The sequence below is a fragment of the Adiantum capillus-veneris genome, chromosome 4 (assembly GCF_014529385.1).
Source record: "Adiantum capillus-veneris isolate H3 chromosome 4, ASM1452938v2, whole genome shotgun sequence".
NCBI lineage: Eukaryota > Viridiplantae > Streptophyta > Polypodiopsida > Polypodiales > Pteridaceae > Adiantum > Adiantum capillus-veneris.
This window is the reverse complement of record NC_140934.1, coordinates 157,025,859-157,045,633: the sequence shown is the minus strand read 5'-3', so window position 1 is coordinate 157,045,633 and position 19,775 is coordinate 157,025,859.

Sequence of the window (19,775 nt, the reverse complement as noted above, 5' to 3'; positions counted from 1 at the left end):
ATTTCGAGACATTTTCAGCCATAGCCAAAAATTGTTTGAAGCACATAAAAACTTCGGACTTCGCTTTAAGCGGAAATACCCATGCATGCCTAGAGTAATCATCAATGAAAGTCATGAAGTAAAGGTAATTGCCCAAGGACGTAGTTTGCATGGGCCCACAAACATCACTATGCACAAGCTGCAACCTGCATGTGGCCCGAACTGAACCATCCTTTGGAAACTTAGAACGCTACATCTTACCCAAAATACAGCCTTCACAAACATGTTTGACAGGTGCTTCAAGAGGTGGCAAAGAAGCAACCATATCAGATTTCTGCAAACGCAGCAAACTAGCAAAATTCAGATGACCAAAACGTGCATGCCAAAGTTTTGCATATGAAATAGCCCTTGAATCTGCAACAGCATTTGCAAAATTTTGTCCACACTTGTCATACAAAGTGAGCTTATACAACCCACAGTACAAAAGGCTAGATGCAACAATTTCATCTTCAAAACTGAGATCATGAACTGTACATCTGTCATCCACAAATTTGACTACAAGTCCAAGTCTAGCAAGTGTGGATACAGACAAGAGATTCTTCTTTATCCCAGGTACATAAAGTGCATCAACAAGTGTAAAGGAACTTCCATTTGCAGCAGTAAGCACAATCTTTCTAACTCCCTGAACCGCATAAGAGGCATTGTTGGCACAAGGGACTAAATTCCCATGAGGGATAGACTCGAGAGACGTAAACAATTCACGATGTGAGGTAATGTGCTTTGTAGCACCACTATTGAAATACCACACATGTGAATCTGCAGCAAACTGACAAGCTTGCATCATGGACAGCAGGATTGTAAGTGCACTCTGCACGAAAAGCCCATTCTGCATCAACATTAGCAACACAGTCTCCTTTCATAGAAGACTCAACAATGGCTACATTTGTAGTGGATCCAGCATTTGCAGTGGAACCACCCTCTTTCTTCTTAAGCCTCTTTGTCCTTCAACTTAGGACACGACTTGATCAAGTGATCATTAGCTTTACAATAATGGCAATGCATCTTCTTTTTGTCCTTATCACCAGAATTGCCAGACGAAGTACTGCCAGCAGAAGCATTGGGAACAGAATTTTTGCCACTCGCAGCAGAACCATAAGAAGTGGTTGCATTGCTGTTACCACCCTTTCTTTGAGAAGCAATAAAAGCCTATTCAACTACACGCTATCTAGTCCTATTTTTTCTGGAAAGTGACACTTGCAACAGCAATTTGCATAATGCATCAAACTTGACAACTTCTGGATTCCCTTGGGTCATAAGTCTCCAAGTACTAGCAAAAGTCTGGTAAGAATCTGGTAAGGCATCAAGAACAGTCTGCACAAGTGAACTGTCTGAAATGACTTCACCTGTAGGAATAAGTTGCTCATTGATATCCTTGACACTAGCAAGGAAAGTGTCCATATCATCTTCCTCATGCATAATCTTCGACTCCAACTCTTTACGCAGCAAAGCAATTTTAGCCTCATTACGACTCACATAAAGACCTGCTAGAATATCCCAAGCCTATTTTGTAGATTTTGTTGAATGAATGTGAGGAACAATGGTGCTTCATAGACAAGACAATCAATGCATAAGCCTACACATCCTTTACATCCCAACGGGCTTGTTCTATCGTAGGCAAAACAACTCTAATAGCAGCAATCCTTGCAGCAAGACCTGCAACATCCTCAACATCGCCTACATCCTCAGGAACAGGACATACATCAATGCCCTGCACAATATTCTAGACACCCTTTGACACAAGAACATGCTAAATCATATAAGCCCACATAGGGTAATTGTCCCCATCCAACTTGTCCTCAGCAACAAACATCTTGAACACATCTGTGTTGTTGTTGTCAGCCATGGTAAATGTTGCACCTGATGTGAAAACTGCCCAAAAATAGGAGAAACGAAGTGGGAACAACACGTGCTATATAGCACTAACCGTAGAAGACTGTAAGGCACATGTTATGCAGAAAATGGCACTGACATAAATTCTGCACAAAATGATGAAATAGCCTGTCAGTACTACCAGTAGTGGAAACGGAGGCCAAAATGAACCCGAATAAAAAATATGAGCAGACTAAGCTCTACGAGCTTACCCGAAATTTTTGTCAACCTGCGAACGCTTGCCAAAGCTCACTAAAATTGGAGAAAGTGAGCAGGCGTGTGCTGGAGCAGCTGGCTACTAAGCCCGGGAGGACGCAACCTGCTCTGATACCAATTGTTGGAATTAGGGTTGCAGAGAAACACACACATCTTGGAGAAGAAAAAGGAAGCTCAAGGCACACAATAGAGAGTGTGTTACTTAGTATGCAATGGAAAGGTAGATAGCCCTAGAGTGATGGGCGTATATACAATGCTCGGGGGGAAAAACCTCCTAAAGAGGGAAAAAATGCCCCGGGAGTCCTAGTGTGTTCACACACATCACTACTACATGTATATGGTAACAATGACTAGCAAAAGAAATGCTTACATTTTGACAACAGTGGATAATTTGTCATGATGGGCAAAAGCCAAGGCTATCAAACAAATTACCAGTAAGGAGATGGGAAAATAGGTTTTGATTTCTTATGCGAGAAGCTCAATATACAACATAGGTACGGTTCTCCCTATTATCCACAATGCAATAGTCTCAATGACAGATTCAATGGAGAATTAGTGAAGATTTAGACAAAGATGACCCAAACACATGGGATGACTTGGGATTCATAGTCGCCTTGTGCATTCTGGGCCTACAGAACTGCTATCAAAATGAGCACAGGATTTTCTCCTTACCACTTGGTTTATGGCAAGGAATCTTTATTGCCAATTAAAGTGGAGATTCCTACACTCAAGTGATTGTCATTGGGGGATGAAGAGCAAACAAATGCCTAACAGAAAAGGTTATTGGATTTACGATGTTTGCAATTGGACAGAGTTTTAGCCTTGAGCTACTATGAGGAAGTGTCAAAGAAGGCTCGGCTAAAAGCCAATGAATGCGTGGAGGATAAGAAAATTGAAAAGGGTGATTTGGTATTGCAATACAATAGTAAGTTAGACAATACCTTTTAGAAGAAGTTTCAAATCAAATGGGAAGGTCCTTTATTATTGTGAACAAATTTGATAATGGCACATATCAATTGGCTGATTTGAGTATTGCACAACATAAATATCGTGTTAATGGTTACAGACTGAGGAAATACTTGGCACGTTTGATGACAATTGTGACAGATGAGATGATATCAATAGAGGAAGAAGTGTGGAAACATATGAGGATGTACATGAGGTTTCTGGGGATGAGATGCACTAGTTGTTGTTCACCCTAGGAACCTCTACTTTTCATGAATGATCAAGCAGGCAAGGGGGGCCTGGCAAGCTATGTCAGGAATTTTTTGGATGAGCATAAAGTCACTAAGTCATGCCAAAAAGTTTGCCCACTAGCCTCATGTATATATGTGTACATTGCCCTGCAAGTTTTGGAAGTGGCCAGTAAAAATTCATGTACAAAGGTGTGATTTTTCCAAGCTTGGGTACTTATATTTTGGATATTTTGAGTCCTCAAAACATGGTTTTTAATAAGCATTTTCAGCCCTGCTTTATAGCTCATGAATCGGACTAGTACAGAGTTATGTGCGTCCAAAGTGGGCGGTCTTGACTTAGAAAGTGATTGGCGACTAGGGAAACTGGGAAAACTTGGGGGTCTATGATTAGAAATGCTAAAATTTTATATTTCTAGAAATAGCAGAGGTGATGGGCTTCAAGTTGTGTGTTACGGTGCATCATTCGATGACCAGAGCAACAAGTTATGTCGCGGGGAAAGTTGTTGGAGAAGTTTTTATGCTTGGGGAGAAAGCTGGAATGTTTTGGGCTTGGGAGGAATGAGGAGGAAGTTTCCATGTGGCAAGGAGATTATCCCACATGAGAAGAGGAAAAGGGAACGTGGGGGGTATATAGGGCACATTGGGTGCCCACTATAGGTGTGTCAAAGAGAGAGGAGCTCTCTCAAGGCTTGGCTATGGGGGCTCGTGGGCTCATGGGGAAGGAGATGGTGCATTTAGGGATTTCACACGGCTTAGATAGGCGCCTGGCCACTTATTTTGGTCCCCAACCACTTTCCCCCACCCCATTCCTTAGGCAAAGGGTCACGAACAGCTCATTATTTGCCTAGAAAAGGCCTAAAAGGAGCCAATTAAAAGATGACTGAGGGGAGAATCTTGTCAGCTAAGAAGAGAGAGAAAAATCTTGGGGATAAAAGATAAGAAATCCCCCATTTTAATAGCTACAACACCTGCACAACTTCCAAAGAGCTCTTTTTTTAGCAAGAAAGAGTGCACCTCCGACTTCGAGTGGCCATAACTCTTTCATCCTTCATCTGTTTTTTGTCTATGGATACTCTACAGACATCTCCATGAGATTAGCTTTGTCATTATGTCCTCTATTTCTCCTCATTTTGAGTGGGTTATGTGCTTGAAGGGTTTTTCATAAATCTCTACATGTGTTAACCACGTGTGTTTTTGGCCGTTCAATAGTTCTTCCTTCCGACTGTGTGGCTTGTGCAAGGCTATAGAGGCATTCATTTTCCTTCTCATTTTCACGCTATAAAGGTGTGAAAATTATCTCTCTCCATTAAGTAAACTACTCAATTATCTACTTAGCCACGTCCTATTTCCGAACAAATTTTGGCAAAGTTTCCCTTAGAATAGGAGCAAAAAACTCCAAAATGTATTAAAACCATTGTGTAAGCCTACAGCTAGAAGTTCCAAGAACGCAAAAAATGGACTCGCGGAAAAAATCTAACAGTCTTCTCTATACGGGGAGCGAACTCTCAAACCCGACAGACCAAAAGTAAGCACTTAAACTAATGAGAGAAATCACTGGGAATAAACTGCTCAAAACCACTATCATGTGATCGCCAACTCGGCGTCAAAAGCACAAGAAACCGCCCAGATACATATCCTATGGTGAGGGTATTGTAAGAGGGGAACCCTAGCTATCTATATCACCGAAGGTATCTCAACATTGGAGAATACCCGAGCTAAAATAAAACCTCATGAAAAGACCCTCCAAAGGCTAAAGTAGACACAAAACGACTATCCACAGTCTAAAAAAGGGCTCTTTCAGTCCGAGTCTCGGAAACGATCAAGAAAAACTGCCAAAATAGCCAAAAAAAAATTGGCTCCACACATAGTACAATAGGTAGTGTCCGCAACTCAACGTACATGAGTGAGTGCCCTCAAACAGGTGTGCCAAGAACTACTACATGCATTAAAAGTGATGTCTGCGGGGATATCTTCTCTCGAAAGAGCTCAATAGCACTATGGTGTGCTAAAACAAATATGCATCTGTCAATGCATCTGTTCGTAGATCAATTGCTATCAAAATGACTCCCAAAATCTCTTATGAAAGCGTTGGGCCTGCCAACGTCTGAAAAACTGGAGAAACTGTGTGTAGACGGGCTCAAAAGCCCTCTATAACCTACGTGTCGATATCAGTTTGTGCAGATTTCCACCACCGAACATAAATGTGCTAGTCCAGTAGCACCTTTTGGCTCACCAGCTCCACATTGCGAGCTTGCAAGGCATCCACCTGTGATTCAAGCTCGGTGACTCGTGCCTCAATTTTGTTGGTGCTGGCCAAACTGACCGTAGGGAATCCGCCATGCATTGCAAAAAAAGTTTCACATGCTTGGAGCTGATCCGAGGGATTTGCAGTATGAGTTTCCCAAGGTAGAGGGACTAGATTTGTTCCCACCACATTTGCAGCTACCCAATTAGCATTGGGGTTTTCTGGTTGCGAGGAAGTGTCTGCACCTATAGAGCCAGTTCCCTACAGATTTGAAGTTGTAGGCCGCTACTACATTCTTCAGTGCCAGCATGCAACTGTGAAATCCTCTGGTCGTGGGTCTCTGTGAATCTTACCTCATTAATTTGCGACATACAACTAAGTGCATCTGCCACTATGTTATATTTTCTCTTTGGAAACGTATTTGAAGGTTAAACTATTGTAGGATCTCCTTTCTTTCTTACACTCATTTTGTCATAAAATCTAATATCTAACCAACCCAAATGATTTTCTCATATTAAACTAAATGTGGGAGAATAAACATGAACAAGGGTTAGGATATAGACATGTGCTTATGGATCTATCTCAACACGGGGCCAAGGTAAAAGGGTCCAAATGAGAGATGTTCTGTCAAAGAGAAATTCTACCTTATGGAGTTTAAAGACCTTAGGGTTAGCTTCATTGAAGACCTTCAAAGGTAAGTGTTAAAAAGTCCTTAGACATAGGACCTTAAGCAAGCTGGAGTTGACCTTGAGGTGGGAACCCTACACAAGCTTGAGGTGCATGTCGTGATTGCTAACCAAGGTGCTTAAGGTGTTTGTGGGAACCTTGCCAAGCTTGAGATGCTTATCGCTTAAATGACTAAGGTGTTTCAAAGTGTTCAATTCAAACATGATCTCTCAAGATGCATAAAAGATTGTCATGCGTAAATACTGAGGTGCTTGAAGTGTTCAATTCAAACATGATCTCTTAAGAATCATAAAAGACACATGTCAAGATTCTCCCCATTTTTCCCTCACGATATGCTTAAATCCTATTGGATGTCTTTAAAGGGGTCCAATGAGAATGTAGATGCATTTAAACAAATAATTAAGATCTTTCTCTCAAAGAGGGAAAAGAGGACACTTGTCCAAATGATATAATTAAATAATACAAAAGAGAGAGAGAGAGAGAGAGAGAGAGAGAGCATAAGGTGGACCAGGCATGAGAGGGGGTATACTCTCCCACACACACACACACACTGATTGTGTGAGGTGAAAAGTGCAAGAGCTCCATATACTTCTCCAAGCTTGTTGAGAAGTTTAGAGACTACACCAACACTCTTGGCTATGGAATGTAAATCCAACCAGCAGCCATGCTTCAAAGCTTAAGCTTGCCGTCTTCTTCATCATCATTATTATGCTATTATCATACGCTATGCAAGAAGAGTGATGATAATTGAGGAACTATCTCTTTCTTGTATGTTACTTCTTCTTCCTCTTCCCTACCCTCATTCCCTGCTAGCTCTCTCCACCTTCGAAGGTGCTTGAGTCCTTGGGACTGAGGCCGAGGATGGTTAATGCTTTTACAAAGTTTATATTATATATTTGATGCATGAAGCTTTCCATCTTCATTGCATCACCTATGTCTCAAGCATCACAAAGATTGTATTATACCAAGTCTCTCTTGATGGGAGCATCTATAGTACAAAAGACTTTTGGAGAGGGGACTGGATCCAAGTAAATCCGGTCCTCAACTTTTGTCATGTTCTCTAATACTCTCTCTTGCTAAAGTATTTTTCATGCCAAGTTAATTAAGTATTATGGTCGTGGTTCTACCGCTAATTAAGTTCATCCTCTATGTTCTCAAAGTAGTTTCATAAAAAAGCTCCCTATAATTCTCTTGATTTTGTTATTCTCAATGTTCATATGCCATTTCCATTACATTGGTATCAGAGCTATTGGTTTCTCTTTTCTTACTTAAGAAGTGAGGTCCTTGAGTTTTCCATGAAAGGTTGGACATGTTCATTGCAATAGGGTAAGTGGAATAGGGATCTATTATCTTGGTTGAGAAGGACTTAGTTCCAGGTACACCATTGGGAACTATAAGTCCTAATAATGAAGTCTCTCAAGGCTTGCCTTTGGCTTAACCATATTGAGCTACTAGCAAGATCAACAGGAACCATAATCAACCGAGCAATGTTAGATCCTCTCCACTAGTCTTTGCAATTAACAATGTCTATACCACCGGTGTGTCTACTTGAGAACTAATTTTCAAAGGTAAAGAAGAGTAGCGACTAAGGTTTTTGAGGGTACCAAAGCACAAAGTAATCTATACATGAGTATAATTAACATGGCTGACAATTACCAAGAGAGTAGAATGAACATTGATAGCTTTGATTTTTCACATGAAGGTGCTAATGATGATGACCCCCTGTTTGTTAATACAAGAGGAGAGGACATTGCAAAACTTACCCTTCATGGAAAAGGTCCCAAAAGCTCAAGAAATTCAAAGAGGGAGGAAAGAGTATCTCTTTTCTCACCAATGATGACACCTTTGGTGCCACCGACAAAGTATTGGCCTTCATCCAACAATTTGATATAGAATTTGACGATGAGGGCTTCACAAAGTCCTCCAAGCTACACCATGTAGCTATGCACTTTTAGAAATCAACTTGTCAATGGTGGGCTAGCCTTTGTTGCAACAACGAAGCCCCAAAAAAGACAAGGAAAACTCTATGAGTTTCCATCATTAATCAATTCCTTGCAAGCGATGCAAAGGAATGAGTGCTTACCAAATGGCGGAGTTTGCAGCTGCTCTCCAACAAGTGTATGCACAAATATGTGGAAAGTTTTGTGATTTATGTCTCAAGGCTATTGTCTTTCAAAAGATAGACTTCACCGAGAAAAAGCAATAATTTTGTGCAGGCTTACCTAAAGAAATAGCCTATTATGTCAACTCTCAATGGCTTGGTTCTATCATCGAAGTAATCCACCACACTATGGTTCCTTCGCACATCAATTTCCAACAAGGGGCTAGAAGGAATTCCAAGCCCATGGAAACCAAAGACAAAAGTGATGCAAAGGGGAAAAGCAATGCCCAAAAATTCTTCCTAAGGTAGTTCTAACAACAACAATAACAACAAAAAAAACAAGTGACCCAACGAGAAGGGAGTTTACAAAGGTAAAAATAAACTCTCTCCCAAAGAGCTAGAAGCTTTTCGTAAGGACCACAAATGCTTTAAGTGTGGGGAGCAAGGACATGGATACCGTTATTGCCCCAAAAGAAATGCCCGCAATGAGACTCCTAGAGCTTCAATGATCGAAGCCCCAAAAGAGGATGCTCATTGCAAAGGATCACCTCTCTCCTATACTTGGGTAAAGGTAAGGGAGCATGATTCCTTCATCTTGTTTGACCCTGGATCTACTCACAACTTCATAACAGCAAAGTTGGCCGCTAAGCTGGGCATTCAAGCCTTCAAGATGGGAGATACTATAACTGCCAATAGAGCAATCCTCTGTTACTCCCTTGATTGGGAAGTTGATAATTCATGTCCAAAGCTATGTCAACAAAGAATACTTTTTCACTTCTCATCTCCAACATGAGAATTTTATGCTAGGGGCACCATGGTGCAACCACCGCATGGCTACCAACATGAAGTTCTCTGAAAGGAAAATCTACTTCACCTACAGGGAAAATATCATGTATATAGATGCTAGTGACTCCGGTCGTACTATACCACTTGTAAATTCACCTGCTTTTGATAAGTCAATGAAAAGCTTGGTTTTTGTGTACATGATTTTTGTCAAAGAATCCACTAATGACGACACTAATGATTTATCAAATGAAAATGGTAAAAATCAAGAAGAGTTAGACTTGTCTACTTTTCTGAATGGATTCCAAGATGTGTCCATCAATGATATCCCTACGGAATTACCTCCAAAACGAGAGGATGATGACCATCAAATTGAGCTCCTACCAGGAAGCTCACCGCCGAACAATCCTCCTTATAGAGTTTCTCAAGCTCAACAAGAGGAGATTATGAGGCAAGTGCATGAACTGGTAGACAAAGGGATGTTCAGACCTAGTTCCTCTCCTTTTTGTTCTCCAATACTTTTAGTGCAAAAGAAAGATGGTACATACCGCATGTGTATGGACTATCGAGCGCTATACCATCTCACTATCAAAAATAGATTTCTCGTACCGCGGGTCAAATATCTGTTTGATAAGCTAGAAGGTTTGACCTAATTTGGTAGGATTGACCTTAAAAGTGGCTATCATCAAATAAGGATAGTGAATGAAGATATCATAAAGATCGTGATCCGTACAATGTTTGGTCTTTATGCATATCTTGTCATGCCTTTTGGTTTGACAAATACTCCAGCCACGTTCAATCATTTAATGGAGAAACTATTTAGACACTACTTCAAATTCAATGGAGTGTTCTTTGATGATATCATCATCTACTCCAAGTCCTTGTAGGAGCACAAGAAAAATCTCCAAGTAATTTTTCAAGCTTTGAGAGAGAACAAGCTTTTTATCAATTAAAAAAAGAGATATCAATACTTATGTTATATTATCTCTCAAGCTGGTATCCATATGGATCCATCAAAGTTGGAGGTAATAAAAACATGGCCTAATCCAAGGAATCTACATGAGCTAAGAAGCTTTATTGTTATGTGTGCATACTATAGATGCTTCATAGCCAAATTCTCCCAAATAGCGGGACCATTAATGACTTAACAAAGAAGAACATTAAGTACTCATGGACTGCTAAAGAGAAAATTGCTTTTGATAAGCTTAAAGAAAAGCTTACCTCTCAACACGTGCTTACACTTTTGAACCTCTCAAATCAATTTGAGGTCTAATGTGATGCTTGTGGAGATTGCCTTGGAGCAATCTTGCTCCAAGAAGGGCATGCCATAGCATATGAGAGTCAAAGACTCAATTCCGATGAGCGTGTCTTTTGCGTCTATAAGAAAGAGATACTAGTTGTCCTACATGCCCTTGATACATGGAAGCACTACCTTTTGGGGACTCCATTCATCCTACGAATGGGTCACCAAAGTCTTAAGTACTTCATGATGCAAACCAAGCTCTCTAACAAACAACTGAGGTGGGCAAAGTTTCTTTTGCAATTTTATTTTTATATTGCTCACATTGCTGGTAAGCACAATCAAGTGGCTGATGCACTTTCACAATGACCAAGAGTCAATGCAATGTCTATAGAAACTCACAATGATCTATCTTCTATGATAGATGAGTATGCTATACTGACCCTGACTTTAGAGACATAATGTCAGCCCTTGCCTTAGGGAAGAAAGAAGAACCATTCAATTTGCAGGATGGTTATCTTCTCCATGGAAATCGGCTATGTGTTACTCACTCTCTTTCCAAGAAAGTAAAGTATGAGTCCCATGCTCCTCCCTATGCGGGGCATAGAGGGATTCAACCTACTCTTTGAGGAGTAGAGACATATTTCTATTGGCCTACCATGAAAGTGGACATACAACAGTATGTTTCCAAATGTGTGGTATGCCAAAAGACCAAGTGTGATAGGGTGAAGCAATCTGGATTACTCCAGCCATTGCCAATTTCTAATTCACCATGGGAGAGCATATCCATGGACTTTATCTTTGGATTTCCTAAGCCTATGCATGGGAATACGAGAATATGGACGATAGTTAACATGTTTAGCAAACAAATACATTTCATACCTGTCAAAAACACTATCAAGGCACACCGAATGGCAACCCTCTTCATATCCCAAATTTTTAAGCACCATGGCTTGCCAAGATCAATAGTGTCGAATAGAGATCCTTGAATGACCAGTAATTTTTGGAAGGGTCTCTTTGAGAATCTAAGTACACAACTAAATTTCTCTTTGGCCTATCACCCACAAACGGATGGCCAAATTGAATTAGCCAACCTTACAATTCTCGATCTATTCAAGATGTATGTTACAAAAGTAGATCAATGTGCCCAATGGGAGAAGTATTTATCCCTTGTAGAGTATGCATACAATAATATTTTCTATACTACTATGGTCAAGGCTTGAGATCATACAGGGAATACCTAAAAGTCCCTTGCTACTTAAAGTACATGGGAAGATCTTCACTGTTGATGAGTATGGCAATGACCTACAAGAATATTTTCACAAGATTAAGGAGGCTATATTCATCTCTCGACAAAGTCAAAAGGGTACTTTAACATTCAAAGAAAATGATTTGGTCTTACTTAAGTTTCCCAAGGATCGATTGAGGCAAACTATGGGCAAAAATCCTATAGGCATGGAAGTAGACCTAGGACCTTAAGCAAGCTGGGATTGACCTTGAGGTGGGAACCCTACCCAAGCTTGAGGTGCATGTCGTGCTTGCTTATGCAAGGGATTTCCTTGATATGGTAACTGCCCCTTCTCAGAGGATTAGGATGATGTGGAGGCGGTCACTAGAGAGGTTGGGCCTCCAGTGGATGGCACAAGGATGGAAGTAAACACCAAGGAATAGAATGGGACAAGTGGAGAGGTGGATAAAAATATGGATTGCAATGCAGAGGATCTCCAAGAGGAACAAGATGTCCCGATCAAACCTTTTGGTGGGATCAACAAAGAGTTTAAGAGCCCGATGGGGGAGGTACATGATAAACCTATGTTGATGGACAACCCCTCAGATAAGCCAGAGTCAATTAGCTTAGAGGGTTTCAACCTTGAAAGGAATAGAAATGAGGCAAAATGCCCTCATGTTGAGGTGTAGGAAAAGATAGAGATAGTTCAGTAAGGATGTGTGATGGTAGAATCAATAGCTAGACCTTGTTGGTCACTTGGTGAAGATTTCAAGCCCTTCGACCACCACTGTGAGTCTGCTAAAAAAATGGCTAGAAAAAAGTGATAGGTGCAGTAGTAGGTTTTGATTAGTTGGTCAAGGGGTGCATTGTGACAAGGCTCTCTCCTTGGTGGCAACCCAAAGCCAACCTAAGTCACATTGGTGTCACTCGGTTTCAGGGTGGCACCCTTCATCAACCGATGTAACAATTTCCTTGTGTCTTAGGTGTTGTCATGGCTTGATAGGAGCATGGTTTACAATGTAACTCTTTTGGTTTTGTAATATATATATATATATATATATTACATTCACTATTGTGAGTTTGGAAAAAAAAGACATTAATATTTTACTTATCTCAAGCTTTTCTATATGTGTGTAGAAATCTAAAACATGCATTTTATATGCTCTTTACACATGTTAAACAATGTACTCTCAAACCATGCTCCACAACCAAAAAAAAATCCAAACAATTGCAAAAATGATAGATAAGACCCGACCAATGACAAGAAGTTGTAGTGAATAGCACATACGAGTTGAATTGCATGATCAAAGAAGACAATTTGAGAATCCCCTTGAAAGACGATAAAAATTTCAATCAATACCAATATAGTGCAAAAGGGTTCCCGTAGCAAATCATGTTATCTTGCATAAATAACCAACAGATGTCTACTTAAAATTGACATCTTCTTGCTAGAACCCTTCTAAAATACAGCTGAAACATATCATCACTCTAGAAGGAGGTTTCTCTTGGGTAGAAACAATGAAGAAACCAATTACAAAATCTCTAAAGTAGATTGGGATATTTTCTATCAACCTTAAGAAAGAGGTGGGCTTGGTATCCTGACTATTGAGAAGATAGCCATTAAGATGATAACTAAGTGGATTAAGCGGTCTATTTCCCCTATTGGGCTTGTCTCATTAAAAAGAACATTCCTTTTTTTTATTGCAAAACTCACAATGGTGAGTGGATTATATTAATACATCCCAAAAAATACATTATTGCCATGCTTGTGACAAGCCATGACCACTTCAATGGATCCTAGATACATCAGTTGATGGAAGTGCCACCCCCTGACCATAAATGAGCCCACACATTCACCTTTGCACATCCATTAATGCATTCCCTAGGATCATGTTCCACTCCTCTAAGTTCCTTTGCTTTCCAATGGCGATGATCGTCACCCTGCTTTCTTGGACTATCTCTGCGAACTTAGCGACCTCCAAGGAGTTCTCCAAGATCCAACCGTTCCTTGTTTTTCAAATGTGTTTAAATTAGCAATACCTCATGATTTGTGTAGAAATGAGCAGTGTATGGCTCTTGAACTTCTTCCCCCTCAAGAAGAGATCGTTCTTGAAGAATCCTATTTTCTAGGTATTTTGGACCCATTTGCAAATATTTCTTGCAAGACCATAGATTGTCGATGGACACTCCTTGAATAGGTGAGAAAGGTCTTTACAAGTCGTTCTACATTGTGAGCATCTATCTGGACCAATTCCCCTAGCAAGGACCTTCACTCCAGTTGGCATGGCTCCTCGTAGCACCTTCCACAAGAAGACTTTCATCCTATCCTTCCATTGAGGGCACCATATAAAAAAGAACATTCATAATCTTCATTTTAAATCTTAAAAATCTTGGACAAACCTTTTGATATGGGATGTTATTACTTCCCCTTTTGAGATTATACCAAGAGTCAAAGCTGCTTGGAGGGTTCCTAGCTACATCTTTTGTTCTAGTTCCTTCCTCCTCCACGATTCTAACTAGACATGATTTGTCCCTTTTTCAAAAGCCTTACTCCCTCAACTAGACTTCACAAATGCTTTAGGTAAAATATAAGGACCTAGAAGGATGTTTATAAGGATGGCCAGCTCGTGACGCCAAAGCAGATTACTAATACGTCTAGTGGATGCCTTAACATGTTGCTTTGCAAGATTGAAGACACAAAGAAGCTCATTGCCAAATTCTACTCAACACATGGAAGTAACAACTTGCACTAGTTTGTTGATACTTCTTTTCAAAGCTTTAGTCGATTGAAGGATTTTAGTGGTGAATGATTTTAGTGAAGATGTGAGGAGGAAACTAGACAGAAGATAGGGCCTATAGTGGAGTTCTAAATAGCATGCCTACACATTCAAGTGTGGTTGGGCCTTCCTAACTCCTGTGAAACATATTATTCTATGTTGGATCATTTTGCATAAATGTCTATGGACATGTGGTAGAGCTTTGAAAGCTAAAGTGGTTCAAGGATTTTGTCCTAGGTACAATGGAATTGAGGACCTCAATCACCTCTTCCTTAGTTGCCCTAAGTCTTGTAGTCTCCTCAAAGTGGGTCAAGGATTTTGTCCTATGCACTATAATGGAAGTGAGGACCTCAATCGACTCTTCCTTAGTTGCCCTAAGTCTTGTAATCTCCTCAAATTTTTCCAACAATGCTGAAGCTCTCTTTATCGTTCCCATTTTACCTCACAAGACATTCTTTTCGGAGTTTCTAAAGGACTTGGCATTCCATTATGAAATTATTGGAGATGCAGTTTTTTCTGGTACAACTGGTGTCAAAAATCAAATGGACCGTCCATCCAAGAGTATTTTGTTTATAGGTAAAATGTTCTTGAAATCATAAGAATCAAAATAATTACACAATAGTAAGTAATTTTAGATTAAACTGCAACCTTAAACCAGCAAAGTCAAAGACTACAATAGCTATGAGTAGGAATCCAATCTATAGACAAGGAAAGACCACCTAACACCTTCAACCTAGCAAGGAATTATAGACATTGGGTCCATCAATGACTATGGAGAAAAATCTCCAAAGCTAATGTCCTAGTTTCCCAACTTTCTAAGAGAGCCTTATGTTTAGGACGTGTGTGTTGCTATTTTTAGACTTATACTTATACACAAAAGAACATAACAATTCAACAAACAGTTGGCTTTAGACAAAGGACAATGATTAGCACACAAAAAACTCAGTATTTGATTCATTTTTTTACATCATAGTGAGATGAGGCATCATTCTAGTGTTTTGTACATAACTCAGTCAAGAACAACTTATTTGAAGTGAAAGAGGCCAGGTTCGACAGTGATGGATAGCACCTTAGCCAAAAAGTTCCTAAGTAAAGATAAAGTCCTCACCTGCCTCCATATAAACAAGACAATAGGTTCATAAGCCTTGAATACGAATTACATGTGTCAACAAGCCTATCAATTTTTATACATGTCCTACTTAAAACCTTTTTAATTTATACCTACCATCCATGTAGTGTTAAATATCAGCAAGTATCCATTTTCAAAACAGTAAGCCATAGATGAAAGTGGCATGTGTGTGTGTGTGTGTGTGTGTGTGTGTGTGTGTGTGTGTGTGTGTGTGTGTGTGTGTGTGTGTGTGTGAGAGAGAGAGAGAGAGAGAGAGAGAGAGAGAGAGAGAGAGAGAGAGAGAGAACCATGCTCATGTGGTGTATAACATGGGATGAGCCTAGGCATGGTCTCAAGGCCATTGTCAATGGGAATGAGAGCTAAGGTGCTGAATTTCAGCCCTTCACAGCCCCTCTTGGTACATTAAATTTTGTTCTATTTTGGAATGAAGCTAAATTGCTCAACACTAGCCCATGACAAGTCATGAGATAACTCTTCCTTAAAAATTGTTTTTTAATAAAAAACTAACTTCCATAGTCACTGTTATTATAGGATGCATTTTACTAAAAGTAAAGAATCTATGTAATGGTTTACCATAGCTTCAAGAATAGTGGGCTTGGGACATTTTTCCGTGATGATGATCCTTGTGAGGTTCCCCTGGGCTCAATGGTTCTATTGGGAGAGTCTCACTAAAAGATAATTTTGGAAGGGGAGGATTTAGAATTCACTCTATGAGGGCACTGATGATGTCTACTAGCTCCCACATAGGGGGTGATATAGCTGCAAAACTAGCTATAGTAGCCACATCAGATTCTGGAAAAGGTTGGATAGTCATTGTAAAACATGGCAGGGATTTAGTCTCCACCCTAGGTGAGACTAGTACTTCCTAGACTAGTATGTATGTATAATGGGAAAAACCAACTCACCCACTCTTCTAAAACACCCCATGAGGATGCATTGTATTGACATAATCCCAAAAAATACTCCTTTTATTTACATGTGAGATGCCTTGTATATTGTAAGACACACACTTAATTGGAAAAGACATTGAATATATACATATGTACATGTCAGGCCACAAAAGATCAAGCATTGACCATATCTTCATGCTCATCAACTGGAGCATGAGCATAAAGAACATCTATATTATCTAAGCTCAACATAGGCAACCCTTTTTTCAATACATCAATCTAGAGTCTAGATGGTGGAGACGTGTCCACTAAAGTCTATCCCAGCGTAGGAGCTGTCGCACTCCAATTTGTAGATTGGGGAGGCTTTGTCTTCGGAGAGAAAAACGTTTTTGGTTGTTGCCAATCATTGAGGACATCCTTTTTAGCATCTTACATCAAAGCTTTCCCCTCATCTTAAGCTTTCAAATACTATTTATGGCTAAGGAGAAGACTTTAAATTATCATCAGACACAACAAAAACGGAAGATTTAGCTTTTTATGTCACTAAACAAGCAGGAGCAATGTCCGATTGAGGGATAGCATTTGGGAGTGGCTTATGAACTACTTGCAGACATTTTGATATAAAATGCCCAAATTTATGACATGTAAAGCATGCTCCTGCAAAGACTCCCCATTTCAAATCAAAGCAGGTTTCCCCCATTTGAACATCTTCAACCTTGATTGCAATAGATGGCGAAGAGGGTTTGTTCATGTCCCACATAATACAAAACCTATTTCACAAATCACTTTTCCCAAAGAAGCTACCAGACCACAGTGCTCTTCTCACACATAATCAAGGAAATTGACTACCTCCACCCATACCAGACAAGAGTGGCGGATAAGGTTCTGATAGTCCTTTCTGGGGGACTAAGGAAAAATTTGTACCATCTGCCTGCCATAAACAATGGCAAAGCCTCAAGCAATTTTTGCTTATACATAGGATCTGTAAGATGACCTCATAAAATCCGCATGAAGCAAAAGTACAAACCCTCAATAAAACATCCACCTAAAATTGATTTTATCTATTGTGCGACATCAGTTGCAGAGGGCAAATGTCATGGAAATAAATTTATCATCACCGACTACGTTAAGTTTTTGAGGGGGGAAACTATGCTAGGTAGCTTCATTCTATATTTTGAGTGGGCACATGTTTGTTCCAATTTAATCTTCTCTGACAAAATTCCTCATTAAGAGCATCATAAACATATTGAGAGTCTGAATCTTCCATTTGAGTTGCATCCATGCAATCTACATGTTTTTGACGATCTCTTCTACTACACGCGTGAGGAGAAGAGGGATGCATGGAAAAAGAAGAAGGCAGAGGGGAAAACACACACACACACACACACACACACACACATGAATCAACATTTTACATTGATTGAAACCCTAAAAAGAGCTTGTTGTATAGGTTGAAAATTGAAAATCCGTCTATTTACAAGTACACACACACACACACACACTTATGTATTGATACAAGCTTGGATAAGAGAATTTTCCAAAAAAATATGGCCCCTCTCCTCAAGTGGCTACCTTAAGGCTAGATTGTATATCCTCCCCGTGGGAGGGTACCCTTATGAAGGGTGCATGACAATTCTTTTTTGGGTAATTAGATAGAAATGTGGCACTTAAAACCTCTTTTACTCTGCTCATTCTATTGAGAAGGTTTCATGCCCCCACTTTCCACCTCCATCGCACTCATAGTTCTCTTCACTCTTGCTCAAAACCTTTGATTAGTAGCCTCCATTGGGCGGCCACATTTGCTTTTCTTCTTTGTTTACTACATATGGTAGATCATACATATCTTGGTGGGAAAGAGGTGAGTGCGCTTTTTGCCCGGCACTTAGCCTTGATTGTGTTTGGTGTGCGTATGTGAAAGAGAGGAGTGTGTGATTGTTGATTGCTTAGAGAATGGAACTTGTGGAGCAACCATCTCAGTTCTGTGAGTTCTTTGTTTGGTTTCATCAAGTATATTACACTCTGATTTAATAACTACCTACGGTTTACTGCATCATATTTTGTTTCTGCTCTAAATCTAGAGGGTTAAGTGGGCTCCTCATATTTTAAGGTTGTTTTGGTAGCTCACAAGCCTTGCGATAGCACACCTTCGTCTTTTTTATTGATTGCCTTACATAGTAAGGTGTGGGTTTTTTGGGACCCTCCTTTTTTACAGACTTCTCAGTACTGATTATTTTACCCGGCATATGGTATACTACTCCAGGTAATGGCTTGTGTTTTGACACTTGTGGCTCGTTCTTGGACTTGCTAATTGCTGGCCACTAGTGAATTCATAATGGTAACCACTAGGTTTTTTTGGATTACTTTGAGGCTTTTGCTTTGTTATCTTGATATTTTTCTTTTTTGGAAAAGAGGTGGCTCATGTTTGTGGGTTAAAAAAAGGGGGGGGGGGGGGGGGGGGGGGGGATAACCCGTATGGTGTCATGCAAGGTATTGGAAAATCTGCGCAGGTTATTTGAGGTCAAAACATTATATACTCTAACCAAAGGGCTCTAGTTGCATTGAAAAGTTTTTTGTCAAGTTGTTTAGAGATGGTGTCGCTATCCTAACCAAGCTACACATTCGGCATTACAAGGTTTTTTTACCGCATACTAGGTTTGTTTTTTCTTTTTTAAAGGGAAAAAAGGGGGCTTTGAGGGCCATGGTGTTTGTTTTTTGAAATACCTAATGGCTATTGTCTAGTGCGGAATGAGATGGATATTGCATTTTTTTTCTCATAAATGCATAGCGAGTCTTATTAAAGAATTTTTCAAAGAAAGGAGGTTAGAATGAAATTACAATCACTTGATCGCTATTGATAAATTCTTGGACTATTTTTTGAAAGTTCATACAACATGGTAGGGCTGATGTAAAGGTGTAAAATAATTCGGGCCTGATTTTGGAATTAAAACACTTCGTCGAAAGGGGTGGTGGCCTTTCGATCAAAATGATATGCATGGTAATATGCTATGTAAGGTCTTAAAAATTGGGTAATATAAAAACTACATTAGTTTGCTATTTTCCTAAAGGAGTGATGACCTTTGGATGACATGTTGTAAAATGAACTTAAAAAGAACAAAACATGCCTTTTTGGAAAAATTGATTACTTTGGACGATGATCTAGGCTAAAAAGGTTGTAAGCTGGACTCATATAACAGAGTTGTTGTCTTGTTTGAACAGAGGCAGGTGAGGACTCTATCCTTTCTTGGAATTTTTTTGGCTTATGATGTTGTCCATCCTTGATATACTAGACTCTTACCACTTTATGGAGCAAATAACACAGATTGGCCTTTTTACTTATACACTAGAATGAGACCTCATTCTTATAGCAATGTGAAA